Genomic DNA, 20,131 nt, shown 5'->3' with positions numbered 1-20,131 from the left:
ACTGAGTGACAGGCAAAGGAAGCAGTGCTAAACTGAGGCAAGCAGAGGTAAAGAGGGAGAACATGAGGAAAAGTTGTATTATATGGAAGTGACGGTGCCCCTGACTTTAAGATTGCCCAACTTATACTTTCAATTATAACTATCTTTATGACTGATTTTTGAAGAGCTGGGTTTTAGCCCATGAAAGCTTATGCTCAAATAAATGTGTTAGTCTCTAAGGTGCCACATGTACTCCTGTTCTTTTTGCAGATACAGACTAACACGGCTGCTACTCTGAAACCTGTCAAAGGTTTTTAGATTCCTAACTCTTCTGGTAAGTTAGAAGCTGGGACTGAGGGCTCTAAATACTGTTGAGAATCTTGGAATTAGTTAGGGTGACCAGATAGCAAGTGTGAAAAATCGGGACAGAGGGTGGGGGGACATATAAAAAAAAGCCCCAAATATCAGGACTGTCCCTATAAAATCAGGACATCTGGTCACCCTAGCCCTAGTGCCCCCAAGTTTTGCAACAGAAATTTGACAGGAAAAAAATGCTGGGGTCAAATGACTTGTTTAATTAGAATTAGTTCATATTAACCATTTTCAAAAATCACATCCTCATCAGATCTTTTTAGAGGGTTCCTGTTAAAATTGTTGAACATTCCAACTGCGCTGATTATACCACTCAGCATCTCCCCAAACAAAACCTTCAGACAAGACAGAGTTAAAATAGATGATCACCTTTCTGCTTTTTTTCTCCCTTCAAATATGTAGACAAAAGTGCACTGAGTTAGGAGACAGGCGTTTGAGTTCTAGAGTCACCTTTTCTACTAGATCCCTCTAAAAGGTTGTACAAGGACATTTCTGGTAGAGTTGAGAAGTGAGCCCAAATCTCTAAAATAGCAGACCTAAATCTCTTCCTCTACTTATTCAGCTTGACTCTCAGAAAGAATCTGCCAAATATATGTACCAAGCTGTACTGTCTAAAATGTGGGCAATCCATACATATATAATTTACTGTTTTACTATTATGTGACCTCCTCTTCTGGCTGATCTACAGAGCATAACAACTTACTTCCAAATACAGTTATCATTATAGTTAGTATTTTAGGTCCATGCTGCAAATTTAAAGATCTAAGTTAAAACCTTGCTGCTGATACACTAAAGTGAGGCTTTACAGTTGCATATAACAGAATTTGTTGTTTCCTTTTTTTTTTTAATTTAAAATCACCACCATATTTGGTGGCCAAAAGTGTTCAGGACTAGAACTCTGCAGATGTTGGTTCATGTCTGTTTCATGACCAAAAATGGTGGGTTCCATTCACAGGTTTTTGTTGTCTTGGTAACCCATTTCATGTTTATTTGGAATTTTGTGTGCTCATAAACCCACTATACAGTTCCACAATCTGGTAACATTTTCACAATTCTTTCACAATTATTATGAGTTTTCTGAGAGTTGAAGCCACTGGTGGGATTAACACAAAACAATAGAAAATGAGTAGAAAAAAGGCAGCTTTAGAAGGAAGATTTTGAGACCAAATTTATGTTAACTTTTTGTGGAACATACTCAGAGTTTCTCTTCCAGAATCTCTTTTCTAATTGGTACAGTATAATGTTACTTAACTTTATTCTGTGATTCTTCTATCCACTTCGTTAGCTTCCACAGCTTTGTAGTCACTTGGGAGTTCCATCCATATATGAATTTTCCACGTGTTGGCTAAATTAGAGATGCAAATGCAAACTCTGGTGCTCAAAAGATTCTGTGGATCTGTGAGTGACAATCCCTGGAGGGCTTTAGGTCCATAAACTAATGAGACATAAATATAGTGGAGCAGAGAATGGTATTTTTACCTGTGATACACAGATTTGCTCCAAACTTGTTCATGTTGTTAATGGAAAACTGAATCCATTTCCATAACATCAGCTCTACAAATTTGCAAAAAATGATTAGCACTTCTATGAATGAATAAATGCAGAACTTTATTCAAGAATTAATTTGGCATCATCTTTTAGAACTATATAGTTCTAAAATGAGGAAAACTGAGGATATTCTGTTTATTATATAAAGACTTACACTGGATAGGGAATTGTAAATTCAAATATGAGCTAAGGCATTAGCATTTGATGACATATGGCATCCTTGTCAATGAAGTGAGAGACATGTCACACACTCAATAATATTTTTAGGCTGTGTCATGCGACAAGATAGCAGTGTTGTGTTATAATCTATGTAATTTGCCACAGCTAAATCTCTAAACATGGGTTCAGTTCTGCTCCCACTAATGTCAATATAAGGTTTGCCATTGACTGAGAGGGAGCAGAAATGTGCCCAATATGTGTGGTACATTTTCATTTCAGTGACATGTATGCCAGATGCCACAAAATATCACAATCCTTACTACACAATATTGCAGTGTGCAAGAGTCAAACATAATTCATATGTTAGAAGCAGCCTGTCTCTCATATGCTGAATGACAGGGTCGAGATGGCTGAATGGACACATTCTGTGAAAGATTCTTACAATCTTGGGTAGACAACATTGTGCTGCCTCTAAAGTTGCCAGAAGAGAACTCATTATTATTGCTATATACTGTTGGCCTCTATTTGTGATACATTTAGTAAATAATATTCAGGGTAATACATGCAGGAGCAGAACAACTGTTAATATTGGCAATTGGAATACTTCCATTTATTATAGTTATAGTGCTAAGGACTGCTAAAAAGAAAAAAATTCTAAAATGTTTCCATTATGAGCTACTGCTTTCAATTGCTCATAATTTTCGAAAGTTTCATTAATCAAATTGCAATTTGCATAGGAATAACAACAGAATCATTATGTAGAGAGGCCACATACATTAATAACTAGCAATTTTTATATTGAACAGTTATTTTAATTTAAACCAGATTTTAAATGAAAAGATTAAGTAAAAGCAAATATACTGTCTCCTAAACTAAAAGAAGCTTTAAATTAGGTATACTGGACCAAATTATTTCTATGGACTTTGAAAGGCTTGGCAAAATAGAAGTTGACAGCTATTGGAAGCTGGTAGATTGATCAAAGGATCATATTATTTCACTTTGGTCACTTTACACTAACACAATGCAAGAATATCTGAAAATGAAATTGACTATGACAAAAAGTTAGATGGCCTAGTCTATTTTCATTGTCCAAACTAAGGAGAATTAAAAAGTAAATAATGATAAACTATATTTTAAAAGTTTTCTCATTTTTAATAGTGGAGAATGTTATTTAGGTATGGAGGGTTTTTTTTAAATGTGATTTTTATTAGCTAATGTCCCTTCTGTGATCCGAGATATATTTTCACATTTTGGTGATGACAACGTCAGGCCAATAATTTTTTTACAAGGCAGAATGTTACTAATAGTACTTTATCTTCTAAGCTGTGGATTCTGTTTATAAGTTATTTGATTTCAGTAGAAAGGTCGTTTTTCTTTTAAGAAGGGGCCATGTTTGCTAGACCTCTGTCAGTTGGTTAGCACCGCTTCCTCACCAGGCACTCATATGTTGTAAGTTCCTTATCTCATGCACCTCATGAAGGGACTGAGTTTACATGAGTATGGGGCCAAAGACTGCACCCAGGTCAGTCCTCCTTGGCTCCCATGGTGGTGGTGTGGTTTGTAAGAGCTGGCCACCTGAGGAAGAGCAGTATTGTGGCTCCCAAGCAGCAATCAGAAAGCCATTTTGGGTCTTTCTTGCTCCCAATCAGTTGTCATGGGGCAGGCAAGATAGACTGATGCAGAAAAGGAGTGAATGAGGAGGTGGTAAAGTTTTTGATCTCTCTTAAGGAGGCATATTACAAGACACCATCAGATGGCATGTAAGGAACACATATTGTGAGTAATGTGAAAGTCTTGTTACAGGAATTTATTGGTGTGACCCTAAAAATCCCTCAATGACAATGAAGCCCTTGACAGGTTTGACAAACTCCCTATATCTGTCACATTGCTGTCATAGTATTTCTCTATAAAGAATGTTGTGTGAGATCATAAATGAAAGCGAGTCTCATGATGCTCATTAAAATCATTGTGAAATGTACGTACGGATGATATTTAAAAAATTCTGTCTATATACTGAAAATATATCCTTATAGTTAGTATCAAGATGGTACCGCAAAGCAGAGGGGAAAAGCTGGTTTTGCCAGACACAGGATGTATATTCATCCGTCTGCCTAAATTGACACAGTATGGGGAGGAGGTGAGCAGCTCTCAGTGGTGAAAGAACAGGTTAAGGACTATTTATAAAAGCTGGACATGCACAAGTCCATGGGTCCAGATCTAATGCATCCAAGGGTACAGAGGGAATTGGCTGATGTGATTGCAGAGCCACAGGCCATTATCTTTGAAAACTCGTGGCTATCCAGGGAGGTTCTGGATGATTGGAAAAAGGCAAATATAGTGCCCATCTTTAAAAAAGAGAAGAAGAAGAATGCAGGGAACTACAGACCGGTCAGCCTTACCTCAGTCCCTGGAAAAATCATGGAGCAGGTCCTCAAGGAAACCATTTGGAAGCCCTTGGAGAAGAGGAAGGTGATCAGGAACAGTCAACATGGATTCACCAGTCATGCCTGACCAACCTGATTGCCTTCTATGATGAGATAACTGGCTCTGTGGATATGGGGAAAGCAGTGGATGTGATAGATCTTGATTTTAGCAAAGCTTTTGATATGGTCTCCCAGAGTATTCTTGCCAGCAAGTTAAAAAAGTATGGATTGGATGATGGACTATAAGATGGATAGAAAGCTGGCTAGATTGTGGGGCTCAACAGGTAGTGATCAATGGCTCAATGTCTAGTTGGCAGCCGGAATCAAGGGGAGTGCCCCAAGGGTCGGTCCTGGGGACGGTTTTGTTCAACATCTTTATTAATGATCTGGATGATGGGATAGATTGCACCGTCAGCAATTTCATGGATGACACTAAGCTGGAGGATGGGGATAGGGTCCAGAATGACCTAGACAAATTGGAGGATTGGGCCAAAAGAAATCTGATGAGGTTCAACAAGGACAAGTGCAGAGTCCTGCACTTAGGATGGAAGAATCCCATGCACTGCTACAGGCTGGGGACCGACTGGCTAAGTAGCAATTCTGCAGAAAAGAACCTAGGGATTACAGTGGATGAGAAGCTGGATATGAGTCAGCAGTGTACCCTTGTTGCCAAGAAGGCTAACAGCATATTGGGCTGCATTAGTAGGAGTATTGCCAGCAGATCGAGGGAAGTGATTTTCCCCCTCTATTCGGAACTGATGAGGCTACACCTGGAGTATTGCATTCGGTTATGGTCCCCCCCACTACAGAAGGGATGTAGACAAATTGGAGACAATCCAACAGAGGGCAACGAAAATGGTTAGCAGGCTGGGGCACATGACTTACGAGGAGAGGCTGAGGGAACTGGGCTTGTTTAGTCTGCAGAAGAGAAGAGTGTGTGTGTGGGGGGGATTTGATAGCCTCCTTCAACTACCTGAAGGGGGGTCCCCAAGAGGATGGAGCTCGGCTGTTCTCAGTGATGGCAGATGACAGAACAAGAAGCAATGGTCTCAAGTTGCAGTGGGGGAGGTCTAGGTTGAATATTAGGAAACACTGTTTCACTAGGAGGGTGGTGAAGCACTGGAATGGGTTACCTAGGGGAGTGATGGGATCTCCATCCTTAGAAGTTTTTAAGGCCCGGTGTGACAAAGCCCTGGTTTGGATGATTTAGTTGGTGTTGGTCCTGCTTTGAGCAGGGGGTTGGACTAGATGTCCACCTGAGGTCTCTTCCAACCCTAATTTTCTATGATTCTATGATTTGTGGATTAAGCATTAGAAGCCAAAACAATAGAACCCCATTTAGAAAAAGTCAACAGGGGATGGGAAGTCAAGAGGAAAAGAAGAACAGCAGGGAGAAAAAGTTTTGTCTCGAAGTGCACTTCAAAGGTGTATTGGGATAGGGACCCAGTTATCCATCACTGAGGGAGAAATAAGGACAAACACCTTTTTCATCCATGAACAGTGGATCTCAGTCATGTGCATTGGTGACACAGGTAAACTGCTTTAGGTGAGAAACTACTTTAGGCAAGGATTTAACCTGTTAAAGTTTAGACTCTAAGAAGTATGTTATACTTTTCGTTTTATATGTAACTATTTCTGTTTCCATTATTTTTACTCAGTATCTCTTAATCTTAATCTTTGATAATAAATTTATGACTGTTTTATTGTAAATATATCCCCATCTTGTAGTGTTATGCAGACACTCACTGGGTTACGCAAGACCAGACTTGCGCAAATTTGCACTTATGGAAAAATTTCCATAAGCCAGAAATAGGATTTTTGAGTTGCGGAAATTTTTGCGTAACATACAGTTATTCATTTCCGACTTATGCAAAATTCAAGTTACGTAAATTGGGGGGCATCTGTAAAGGACCTGATCCTGAGTTGTACCAATCAAGCTGTATGTATCCTGTTCCTTTGGGAACAGTGAACCCTGGTAATTACTGTGAGTGTCCAGTGAACGGGGCTGGATACTGCTTGAAGATGCTTTCAGAGGGGTTTGGGGATTGGCATGCACCTATTCTTAGCTTGCAGATCAAACTCACTTTGCTGGCAGAGCTCTGAGGAGGTTGTTTGGGAAGTGTCAGGAAGCTAACATCTAGTTAAGCACAAGGAAGTCTCTCACTCTCACTGAGGCCAGGGGATAACAAGGTGACTCACAGTTTTTGGCACCCCAAGGAACTGTCACAAGTAGCAATCTGGCTGTTATGTTGTAGGAGTCATCATGCTATTGCAGATAGACTGGAGGGATTTCCCCCAGCCATATCCATAATATGGGTCGGGAATGGATAACTGAAGGGCCAAAGTCAGATGTGGATGATCAAGGGCCCTAAGGTCAGAAGACAGGCCTCAGTACTGTGCAGAGGTCCAGGGCTTTCCTTTCTGTGGCAAGAATAGGGACAAAAGAGGAGAGGATCCGGGGAAATGACTCCCATTGTGATGAGGGGATTGAAAGTATCTTGAATAGAAAAATGTGTGTGAAACTTTAGAAAGACTATGAGTGAATGAAAACAAAGTGGTGCACTGGGAAAGCATTGACAACATTACCACAGCTGCCACTGGTGTTCCAGCAAATCAATATATAGGGAATAAAGTACATGATGTTGTAATGTAGTCTGAAGCTTTTATTGGCAGGAGTTTAGGATGACTGCATTACTCGTAAGTGGAAAAGGAAAGATGGATTTGTGGGGCAGATAATGGGAGCACCAATCAAGAGTGTACTTCCCTGCCAACTATCTGCCTCAAACTGAATTTATCTGGAGAATTTAAGCTAAAATACAGCAGTTGTTTCTCAGAACAAGATTACAGAAAATATATTTCCCCCTACATTAAAATTCTTACAGCTGTTTTGTTGAAAAGCGCTATTGCCTCTATTGCCTCTTTGGAGCAGGGACTTTAAATTTGGCAGTGGAGATCACCCTGGTGTCACAGGTGTATCTTTTGCCATTCCTCTGAAAATCTGCCCACATTTGGATGAGTTATAAGCCTCTGAAAAATCTCCATTCACATATGTTCAGTAGAGAGTTGTTAGAATTTTGCAACCAAATTCTCTTTAGATTCCATCTGCACTGATCATGCCCCATCCCCACCAAGCATCCCAGGGGGCAGGGACTGATCAAGAGGCTACCTAAAATTGCTCTGCCTGCCTACCAGGATGCCACAGTGACACCAGATACTGGAAGTGAGAGCTGATGGATGGTCCCTTCTGTGCTCTCAATTCCCCTCTTGCTGGTGCCCATGCAGCCTGGAAGGTGAGGAGAAAGCAACCTGGCACAGGGATGATGAACAAGGGACTGGCGGAGAAGAGGTAAGAAATGCATGGATGTGTGGGAGAAGGATTGGAACCTGAAAAGGGTGGGGAAGTTAAGAGTAGGATTGGGGGTCAGGGCAGGAGTGGAGGGGCAGAAGACATGGGCAGAGATGGGATCAATTTGGGTGGGTAAATATGGACATGAGCTGGGGACACTGGACAACGACAGGTGTCAGGGTGGATAGAAGTGTGGGGAACATAGGCAGAAGTTGGGAGAAGATGATGTACAGAAATTGGGAGGGTAACAAAATCTGCAGTGAAAGTGTTCTTAAAAGGAACAACATGTGCTGAGTCATCATCCAAGACTACTATAACATGAAATATATGACAGAATGTAGGTAAAACAGAGCCGGAGACGTACAATTCTCCTCTCCAAGGAGTTCAGTCACAAATCTTAATTAATGCATTATTTTTTAACAACTGTCATCAGCATGGAAGCATGTCTTCTGGAATGGTGGTTGAAGCATGAAGGGCCATACAAATGTTTAGCATATCTAGCACATAAATACCTTGCAATGCTAGCTATACAAATCCCATATGAATGCCTGTTCTCACTTTATGATGACATGGTAAATAAGAAGTAGGCAGCAGTATCTCCGGTAAATGTAAACAAACTTGTTTTTCTTAGCGATTGGCTGAACAAGAAGTAGGACTGAGTGGACTGATAGGCTCTATGGGGGTTTTTTTGAGTACAGTTATGTAACAAAAAAAATCTGCATTTGTATGTTGCACTTTCACAATAAAGAGATTGCACTACTGTGCTTGTATGCAGTGCTGGCTCCAGGGTTTTTGCCGACCCCAGCAGCAAAAAGAGAAGAAGAAAGGGGAAAAAAAAAAAAGGCCGCAGTCATGATCTGCAGCTCTGCGGCCACCGCTTCAGTCTTCGGCAGCAATTCCATGGCTGGTCCTTTGCTCTGAGAGGGAGTGAGGGACCCACCACTGAATTGCTGCAGAAAAGCCGGACGTGCTGCCACTCACCGTTGGCTGCCTCAAGCAGCAGCTTGCTGGGCTGGTGCCTGGAGCCGGCCCTGCTTGTATGAGGTGAATTGAAAAATACTATTTCTTTTGTTTATATTTTTTATTACAAATATTTGCACTGTAAAAATGATAAAGTGAGCATTGTACACTTTGTATTCTGTGTAATTGAAATCAATATATTTGAAAATGTAGAAAAACATCAAAAAATATGTAATACATTTCAATTGGTATTCTATTGTTTAACAATGTGATTAAAATTGCGATTAATGACAATTTTTTTGAGTTAAGCGCATGAGTTAACTGCGATTAATGAACAGCCCTACAAGAAAGCCAAGAACATTATCAACTACAATCTGCATTTTAAGTTTTAAAATCCTCACCCTGCTCTCTTTCCCTCAGATAGTAGTTGTCTTAGTTCTTTTACACTTTAGCTGGCTGAGGTAAGAGGTGTAAAATCAAATAGATCTTTCTCTTTAGGAAAAAAAATCTCATAAAAGTTAAGTAAATAAAAGGGTTCCATATTTTAATAAATTTTTGGACAAAGTTAAATATTATTTATTTTCCTGGACTTGGAGTAGTCACTCAGTTTATCCCTTCCCATTGTATGATGAAAGAAGGCATTTGTCTGGGATCCCACACCTATTATTTTCACTTACTTGTATATCTTTATTTTTAATAAATCTAGAATAAATCACTCCAAAGGCTCAAACTGAACCAGTACTGGTAACTCAGATATTGACTCACTCACCCAAGCTGCCTCCCCAGAAAGAATGAATGAAAAAAATCATTCTCTACATATTTCAACTACTTTTGTTTTTTACATATTGATATAATTATAGTAAACATGTTAATTTCAGAGTCTTATAAAGCCACATGAGGTCAGATTTAATAAGTTAAAATAAACTTCTGCTCTAAAAGGTGACTGTAAAAATGGTATCATAGAATTCTAACTTTATTGTTTCTCTAAAACTCCATATAAAATGTGTCCTACTAGGAAATAAAATAGATGATTTTTCTAACTACTAGATGGATTGACTTGCAAACTTATCCTAGGATACGAGTGCCAACTTGGGCTATCTCTGGCTTATGTATCACTAATAATGATAGTTCTGCATGCCCACTTCTGCCTTCACTTACTTGCATGCAACTCCATTTTCCTCAATAGGCTTCATAGGTATGATCAAGGGCATAATATAGAGACACTGATGGACATTAAATTCTCATGTAAATTCCCTGTATTTACAAGAATAAACATGATAGATTTGGTTAATATGACCACAGTGGGTGATTGATTCCCAAAATAATTGGTGAGGCTGCAAGTCGCAGGCTGCTCTTCCCACCTTTCCACTCTAGACCTCCTGCCTTCCTTGAACATATTTTAAAAGTGAAAATCTGGGACCCTCTGCGTGGGGGAGGAGGAGTGTCATGGGGAAATAGGTTGTAAGTGGCAGGGGGAGTAGGAAGAAAAAAGGACTGCCTTTTCACAATGAAATACTGAGCACTTTGCAATAAAAGGCAGAGTAGGAGAAAAAATTATTTGTCCATTTGTGACCCTGAACCTTTTTCTCCCATTCCCAATATATCCTCTTCCAAGCTAACCCTTACTTTACTATCCCCCAGCACATATTATCAATTCATCCCCATTCATCAGTTGATTCCATTCCCTCTTGCACTTAACACTGTCAATACAGCCCATTCCCTTCCCAGCTCACAGACCACCCCTCAAGTGCCCCAAACTCCGAGCTACTCTTCTCCATACCTAAACTCTCCATTACTCGGACCACACCTTCCCCTCTGAAAACTCTCCATCCAAAAACCTTGGGCTCAGAACAACTCCTTCTGATGAACATATAACCCCCCATGCTCAGAATGCTTCTCCTTCCATTTCCTACTCAAAAGCAACCATTAGGGAACACAGAAACCCATGTTACATGTTGCTGGACCAGGAAAAATGAGAATAGCTTTGCCACTGCAAGGCTGAAGCTGATCTTAATTACCACTACACAGCAGGGATACCATGTTCCATGCCTCTTCCAAATCCTAGAGACTCCACAGACTGGAGGAAGCCCTGTATTTTTCCTCTGTAGTGACCACTTGAATTAATTGCACAGAAGCCTCTGTTGCTTCCTGTGAATAGAACCCCCTCTGACTTGTTGCTTGCAGTCTATGTGCTTCAGGACCAGAACTCCCCTGGCAGCAGCAGCACCATAATGTGACTAATTATTGATGGGTACCAGCCATTCCTGTTTGAAGATTCCAACTTTCATAATTACAGTCCAACTACCTAAAATGTCACTCTGTAATTTCAGTCAATAAAAGTTACTCTTCCTGTCAGTCACCTACCTAAGACATATACCACTGCATTTCACCTCAGAGGTGACTGCATTTCAGAGTAGGTGACTAATCTCTATGCATACAGTATTAGTGTTGCCAACTCTTGTGATTTTATCACAAATTTCATGTTGTTGGGTGTTTTCCTTAAATCCCCAGCTCCTGAAGACAAGACCTTATGTGAGAATCTCACTTTTCATTTAAATAAAAGTAAGTTTCTTGCCCTCATGCTTACAGAGACAAGCTTGAAAACATAACTCAAGTATAACCTAAGTATATCCTATAGGCTCAAAAACTCGTAAGGAAAAAAAACATGTCCATATTTATTATTTCTTACAAATATCATTTTTAAGCCAATCCCATGCATTTTGGGGATCTGATTCCTGATCTTTGAATGCTTGGGTTCAGTAATACTGCAACTTGTAATTTACTTTGGGATATTAATTAACAAAAGGTAAGGAGTTATTACAAGTAAAAAGCATGGAGGTTTAAAAACAGGGAAGATAGGAGCATTCATTTAGCACAGAATCCGCACTTTGAGAACAAAGTAGATCAAGGAACCAAAAGACATGAAGAGCAGAATTCTTTCATTTGCCTATGCACCAATGCTAGGAGCCTGGGTAACAAGAAGAATTGGAATGGCTCCTGTATGAGCATAAATTTGATCTAGCTGGAATTACTGAAACCTGGTGTGATAATTTTCACATTTGGAACGTTAAAATCAAAGGTTATAACCCGTTTTGCCCACTGGCAAAATGGGAGTGGGGTGGAACTCTCAAAAATGGCATTATCTGTTTCTGAGTCAGTGATAACTTAGAAGAAAATGATCTTACATGCTTATGGATCAGTGCCCTACCAGATAATCTACGAGGTGGGTTATTACTGCTACAAACTACCAAATCACTCAAGGGCGCAGGATTACCAGCTCCTAATCTGCATTTTACATGTAGTAAGAAAAGCAGCAGTGATTATGGGGGACCTCAATTTCTGTGACATATTCTGGAGGTCCCATGCTGCCACTACTAAACCATCCTTGGAATTCGTAAATATTATACATGACAATTTCCTAACTCAAAGACTATGTCTACACACCACTGGAGGTGACATTTAGTGTCAGTGTAGCTACATCGCATCCACCCTGCATATATATCTACACATAGATTTCATAGTTTTCATAGACTCTAAGGTCAGAAGGGACCACTATGATCATCCAGTCCGACCTCCTGCACAACGCAGGCCACAGAATCTCACCCACTCACTCCTGTAAGAAACCCCTATCCTATGTCTGAGCCATGTCAGTGAACGACTCTGGCAGAGGGGAGGCAACGGGGAAAGGCTTCAGCAGCTCCCTCTGTCAGAGCCTTTCTCTGTGGGCTCCAACAAAAGGGACTTCCCCAACTGCTGGAGACCTTGACTGCTGCTGGAACCCTGTAGTAGTGTAGATGGGGAGGCACAGCTTGGGTGAGTAGAGCGCCACGTGGTACTAGCGTACATACCCACATCCTTCCGGCATGTCTTTACTTGCCCAAGCCATGGCTCATCATCTATGCTGCTATTTATACCTGTGCTAGGAGGCACTACATAGGTATATACAGTACACATTGCTGAAAGAAGCATGTAGTGTAGATTCAACCAAAAATTGTTGCAATCAACATGGAGAAATTTTATATTAGACCTTGTCATGACAGATAAAGAGGAACTGATCACAGAACTAAAAATTAATGGTAGATTAGGGACATGACTTCATCACATTATAATACACAAACAGAATAAAGTCCAAACCAATTACACACACACACACACACACACACACACACACACACACACATATATATATATATATATATATATATATATATATATACACACACACACACACACACACACACACACACACACACACACTTGGTGCTTTAAAAGGACCAGTTTTCACAAAATTGAAAACAAGTATAGGACAAATCAGCAAGAGGGAACAATTTAATCAGAAAAAATGTGAATGATAACACTGGTCTACAATTTTTGAGAAGTCGTCTGCTTCAGAGATAAAATGTGATATTTATTATATATTTTGATGTGCTGAATTCAAATATGACAATTAAAACAACTGATTGGCTACTGTTTCTAAGATATTTAAGTTTTTACATTTTATGTATATTGTGTAGATAGTAGAGTTTTAATCATAAATTGTAAATTTAGGTCTTTTCATGTGTTTATGGTTGCTTTACATGATAATAGTTCACCTGTCCTGTTTATGTAACACTTTAAAAATCAGCAAAAGGGTTATCTAACTAAAATTTATTATGAAACAAAAGGCAAAAAACTATTATGTACATAGTTTAGTCTTATTCAGTGTCTACTCGGTGCTTCTTGGCTTGTCTCTTGTATTCATTAAATGGAGCATCTCTTGTCACTGTCCAGCAATAGTCTGCAAGCATTGATGGGCTCCATTTGCCCTGATAGCGTTTCTCCATTGTTGCAATGTCCTGGTGAAATCGCTCGCCGTGCTCGTTGCTCACTGCTCCGCAGTTCGGTGGAAAAAAATCTAGATGAGAGTGCAAAAAATGTATCTTTAGTGACATGTTGCAACCAAGGCTTTTGTATGCCCTGAGGAGGTTTTCCACCAACAACCTGTAGTTGTCTGCCTTGTTGTTTCCGAGAAAATTTATTGCCACTAACTGGAAGGCTTTCCATACCGTCTTTTCCTTGCCACGCAGTGCATGGTCAAATGCATCATCTCGAAGAAGTTCACAAATCTGAGGACCAACAAAGACACCTTCCTTTATCTTAGCTTCACTTAACCTTGGAAATTTTCCACGGAGGTACTTGAAAGCTGCTTGTGTTTTGTCAATGGCCTTGACAAAGTTCTTCATCAGACCCAGCTTGATGTGTAAGGGTGGTAACAAAATCTTCCTTGATTCAACAAGTGGTGGATGCTGAACACTTTTCCTCCCAGGCTCCAATGACTGTCGGAGTGGCCAATCTTTCTTGATGTAGTGGGAATCTCTTGCACGACTATCCCATTCGCAGAGAAAACAGCAGTACTTTGTGTATCCAGTCTGCAGACCAAGCAAGAGAGCAACAACCTTCAAATTGCCACAAAGCTGCCACTGATGTTGGTCATAGTTTATGCACCTCAAAAGTTGTTTCATGTTGTCATAGGTTTCCTTCATATGGACTGCATGACCAACTGGAATTGATGGCAAAACATTGCCAGATGCAGTAAAACAGCTTTAAGACTCATCTTCGATGAATCAATGAACAGTCTCCACTCATCTGGATCGTGAACGATGTTGAGGGCTGCCATCACACCATCGATGTTGTTGCAGGCTACAAGATCACCTTCCATGAAGAAGAATGGGACAAGAACCTTTTGACGGTCACGGAACATGGAAAGCCTAACATCACCTGTTGTTGGGCTCCACTGCTGTAGTCTGGAGCCCAACAGCTCTGCCTTACTCTTGGGTAGTTCCAAATCCCTGACAAGGTCATTCAGTTCACCTTGTGTTATGAGGTGTGGTTCAGAGGAGGAGGATGGGAGAAAATGTGGGTCCTGTGACATTGATGGTTCAGGACCAGAAGTTTCATCCTCTTCCTCGTCTGAGGGCTTGGCTACACTTACAAGTTGCAGCGCTGGGAGTTACAGCGCTGGTCATGCAGCTTTGTAGGGCCAGCGCTGGAGTGTGGCCACACTGACAGTTACCAGCGCTGCAGTGTGGCCACACTTGCAGCACTTTCCAGCGCTGTATTGAGAGGTGCATTGTGGGCAGCTATCCCACAGTGCACCTCGTCCCATTTTGGCGCTGAGTATTGTGGGAAGGGGAAGGAAGTGTGCGGGTCATTCCGCGATTTCTGTGGCAAATGGAGCCCGATCTGCTGAGGACTCTGCTGATGAGTGTCACCAGCACAACACGTTTGGCAGTCGAGCTATTCCTTCAGCTCCAAAGTGACAGTGAGGAGTCCGACGATGATATCAATATGGATTTGCCTGCCGCGTGTGACACTACAGTGCTTGTGGCATTCACGGAAATGCTCAGCACCGTTGAACGCCGCTTTTGGGCTCGGGAAACAAGCACTGAGTGGTGGGATCACATCGTCATGGAAGTCTGGGATGACGAGCAGTGGCTGCAGAACTTTCGTATGAGAAAAGCCACTTTCATGGGACTGTGTGCTGAGCTCGCCCCCACTCTGCGGCGCAAGGACACAAGATTGAGAGCTGCCCTGACGGTGGAAAAGCGGGTGGCTATTGCAATCTGGAAGCTGGCAAATCCAGACAGCTACCGGTCGGTCGGGAACCAGTTTGGTGTGGGAAAGTCGACCGTGGGAATCGTTTTGATGCAAGTTTGCAAGGCAATTAATCGCATCCTGCTAAGAAAGACCGTGACTCTGGGGAGCGTGCAGGACATTGTGGATGGCTTTGCACAAATGGGTTTCCCTAACTGTGGAGGGGCGATAGATGGGACGCATATTCCTATTCTGCCCCCCCCCCCACCTGGCATCAGAGTACGTTAATCGTAAGGGGTATTTCTCTATGGTTCTCCAGGCGCTTGTGGATCACCGCGGGCGTTTCATTGACATTTACACAGGCTGGCCTGGAAAGGTGCATGATGCACGCATCTTTCGGAACAGTGGCCTGTTCAGGAAGATGCAGGCAGGGACTTTTTTCCCAGACAGGAAGATCACAGTAGGGGATGTCGAAATGCCCACTGTGATCCTTGGAGACCCCGCGTACCCGTTACTGCCTTGGCTCATGAAACCCTATACAGGGAAGCTTGACAGGAGCAAGGACCGGTTCAACTACAGGCTGAGCCGGTGCAGAATGACTGTGGAGTGTGCTTTTGGGTGTTTAAAAGCTCGCTGGAGATGTTTGTATGGGAAGCTAGACTTGGGGGAAAGCAGCATCCCCGCGGTTATAAGCGCTTGCTGTACCCTCCATAATATTTGTGAAGGGAAGGGTGAAACATTCAGTGAGGCATGGACCACCGAGGTTCAAGTCCTGGAGGCTGAATATGCACAGCCAGAGAGCAGGGCTAATAGAGAGGCCCAGCACAGGGCTACAAGGATTAGGGATGCCTTGAGGGAAGAATTTGAGGCTGAAAGCCAACAGTAATGTTTGCTGCCTTGCATGGGAGTGAATTGCACTGCTTACACTGTTATTCTATTATCCATAATAATAATATGATTTGCAGTGCCTCTTTCTTTACTGGGCTAAGGTATCTTTCACTATCTGCTATAATAAAGACTGTTTTCAAAGCCAAGAATTGTTTTATTGAAAAGAAAAAAACTTCCTTGACAGACAGACAGACACACAACATTTCATTAACACAAGAGGGCAGGGGTGTGGGTTGGTGAACTGTACAGTCACAAGTTTGCATATGCCCTGTCTGGATTGCTATTTAATGAATCCTGCACTTCAGGGTTCATATACTGCATGGTGATGGGGGTTGAATGCAGAGGGTAAGGGTGGTGGTAGGTATCAGGGCTGGTTGGGGAACGTACAGGTGTTGGAGGCAGCTGGTGGTGGTAAGAACCTGGATGCTGGGGAAAGGTGGTTTGAGCTGACATTGGGGCACAAGGCACAAAGGACGGGGCGGGTGGGGGAGTGGCACGGTAGTGCTCTGCTTGCATGGCAACGAGTGACTCTATAGACTCCGCTTGGCGCTCCAGGATGCTTAGCAGCCACTCTGTGCTTTTCCTCTTGGCCACTGCATTTCTCTTGCGGGTCCTGCTTTCTTTCTCTCGCCACTCCTTCAATTCTTTTCTCTCTGTAGCAGAGTGATGAAGAACAGTTTTCAGCATGTCCTCTTTGCTCTTTCGGGGATTTTTTCTCAAATTTTGAAGCCTCTGTGATGTTGAACATCTGGGCAGTCCAGTAGTCAAGGTCACTGTAGAAACAGAAATGACAACATTTAACACGGGCAGCATTGTATCCACTATCTCCAGACATGAATTGTTACACTGAGGGAGTTCTCACTTGCATTCTTTATCCCAAAAGGAAAACACAACAGAAGCCACGAAATGGTGAGTGAGGAGTGCTTACTTATATAGGGAGAAGTGGGGCTTGAGTGATAGAGGGGAGCTGGTTGCTTCGGGTAATCTGGAGTGCTAGAGGGGTTGAGTGAAGATGCAGATGCAGGGGTGATCTTATCTCCCTATCTCTTCACTAAAGAGTCTCCCAACATTTTTCACAGGACTTAATCCTGGAAGATGTTTCCCTACTGCGAGTCACTAGGGAACAGCGGGGGGCTCTTTTAGAGCAATGTGGATTCCGCCCGGGACCCTATGCGGCGTGCCTGTGTTCAGAAATGGTCCCCCCACCACTGGCAGAAGAGTGGCGCGGACGCGTCACCGTCACTGGGACAAGGGACACAATGGCTCTGCCTATAAACCTGCGCAGGCATATTGCCCACGCTCTGGATGAAGCTTTTGCTGAGATAACTGAAGCAGATTACCGCGACGTGATAGACCACATCAACGGGCTATTCCACATCTAGAGGCTGGCATGCATGCATCCATAACCCCCCTTCCTCTCCAGAAACATTTCACCCAGAAAATAAAAGCCGCTTACCGGTAAACCGCTCCTCTGCTTGTCCTTCTGCAACTGCTGGCTGCTGCGATTGGGTACTTTCCCCCTGGCTTGAGAAGAGCTCCTGGCTGCATGCCTCCAGGGAATCTGCGGTTTCTTCCCCCATCCCAGGAGCTTCACTCGCGGTTTCCTCTCCCCCCCTGCCGCCTCCTCCGCCTCCTCCTCCTGTCCCCCAGCCTGCTCAGAAGTGTCCATCGTTATCCTGGGATTGGCAGTGGGGTCACCCCCAAGTATATCATCCATCTCCCTGTAAAAACGGCAGGTCGTGGGAGCAGCTCCGGATCGTCGATTGCCCTCTCGGGCTTTGTAATAGGCACTCCGCAGCTCTTTAACTTTCACCCTGCATTGTAGTGCGTCCCGATCATGGCCCCGATCCAGCATGGCCCTTGATATCTGCGTATAGCCGATGGAATGTTTGGATAATGCACAGTCCACTTTTTCTTCTTTGACACACCTTTCCCAACTGGAGGCACCATGCAGAAGTAACAATTGCTGGTATGATCTGTTGGGTCTCTCCAAATCATTGGCACTGCAAAAGGCATAGATTTCCTTTTCCTGTTCAACCACTGGCAAAGATTTGTTGCACAAGTGTTGCAGCATATGTGTGGGGCCCACCTCTTGTCCTGATCTCCAATTTTGCAGCCAAAATAAAGGTGATAGGCTTTCTTAACCATAGTGGTTATACTGCGCTTTTGTGATGCAAAAGTCACTTCACCACAAACATAGCAGAAGTTATCTGCACTGTTCACACAAGTACGAGGCATCTCTGCTCACTTTGGCTAAACAGAAATGTGTCCCTTTGCAAAATCAAACACTGACAAATAAGAGAGCACAACACTGTATGATTTCTAGAGCTGATATAGGGCAATTTGTTCAGCAGAGTGATGTAAGCTTCGTTATGATTGCATCATCCATGACTTCTAGGAATAACATGATGCAATTCATATCATGTATGACGCAATACCAGCTTCAGATTGCATCATTCATTGTTTTGCCTAAAAAGCAAGTACTGTCCAAACCCAGTCATAGATTTATTCATAGATCCAGTCAAACATATATTTTAGTCATTTCTGGTTTAAATTGAGATCCCTTCCCTTTATAACTCACTTATCCTCCGCTATTCCCAAGTCAAGGGTCATGTATACTGACCCAATAGCATAACTTGAAAACTAGAGCCAATCAACAATTTTAAGCATCATTTTCGTTCTCAGTGACCCAGAATTAGTAAAGTTTGACTACATTTATTTCAGAAGCATTTTGGCTGTAGAGCAGTGATAATTGGAAATTATTTAAAAACACTTTACTAGCTAATCAAAAAGCCACAATGCCACAATAGAGGAAGTTTTTTTAAAAAATGACCTGGGTTTTTAGGGGAAATGAAGGCAGTTATAAAAATACTCCAGAACAAATCAAAGAAAGGGGAAGTTGATAGTAATGAATATAAATCAGAAGCTAGGCACTGTAGAAAATTAATAAGGGAAGTAAAAACACACAACGAGAAATCTATGACCAGCAGAGATAAGGATAAGAAGAAGGAGGTTTTTAAGTATATTAGGAATAAAAAGAATCCTGAAAATGGTAATGGCCATTTCCTAGAGGGAAATGGTAGAATTATTCATAATAATGCAAAAAAGGCAGAAGTATGCAATAAATATTTCTGTTCTGTATTTGGGGAAAAAGCAGGTATCTCAGATGGTGATTTTCATTCCATCAGTATCTCAGGAGGATGTTAAATAGCACCTACTAAAGTTTGACATTTTTATATCAGCAGGTCTGGATAACTTCTAGCCAAGTGTTTTAAAAAAAAATGGTTGAGGAGCTTCCTGGACTCTTAATATTGATTTTCAATGAGTCTTGGAACACTGTGGAAGTTCTAGAAGACTGGTAGAAAGCTAATGTGCCAACATTTAAATAGAATAAATGGATGTTCCAGTCTGGGCAAACAATCTGAACACGAATCCCGGGCAAAATAATAGAGTGGCTGATAAGGCCTTGATTAATAAACTGGGTTTATGGAAAACTGATCCTCACAAACTAACCTGATATCTTTTTTGATGAAATTACAAGTTTGGTTGAAAAAGGTAATAGTATTTATACAATATGCTTAGACTTCTGTAAGTCACTGTCACACATTGATATTCAACTCAGACCAATAAGGGGTTGTGTCACTGCCTGCCCTGAAAAGTCTGTGTGCCTTTATTGCTATGCTGCAGTGGCACACAGCCATGACATCAACAAGCAGCATGCAAGCACGCAGGTCAGGCCCTGGCTACCATTGCCTAGTTACATTTTGTAATATGACCCCAACACCTCCCCGGTCCAGAATTTCCCCAAAACTGTCTCCCTGAAGTGTTCTGCCCTGTCATAGAATCTTAGACTCTAAGGTCAGAAGGGACCATTATGATCATC

General features: G+C 42.0%; 1 long non-coding RNA gene across 2 annotated transcripts in view; it reads left to right on the top strand.

The window, feature by feature from the left end:
- Positions 1 to 1,440: 1,440 nt before the first annotated feature.
- Positions 1,441 to 20,131, top strand: part of LOC120406721 — a 53,218-nt gene continuing 34,527 nt past the window's right edge. Inside the window, exons 1-3 of one of the 2 annotated variants that reach the window (XR_005599523.1) lie at positions 1,441 to 1,581; positions 7,674 to 7,827; positions 8,603 to 8,716. This is a non-coding gene — a long non-coding RNA (uncharacterized LOC120406721). Of the gene's footprint in view, positions 1,582 to 7,673; positions 7,828 to 8,602; positions 8,717 to 20,131 lie in introns of those variants that run through there. The other variant, XR_005599524.1, reaches the window with a different exon arrangement.

Source organism: Mauremys reevesii, linkage group 5, assembly GCF_016161935.1.
Source record: "Mauremys reevesii isolate NIE-2019 linkage group 5, ASM1616193v1, whole genome shotgun sequence".
Classification (NCBI taxonomy): Eukaryota; Metazoa; Chordata; order Testudines; family Geoemydidae; genus Mauremys; species Mauremys reevesii.
The sequence above is the reverse complement of the archived record's forward strand: the minus strand, read 5'-3'. Positions and strand labels throughout refer to the sequence as shown.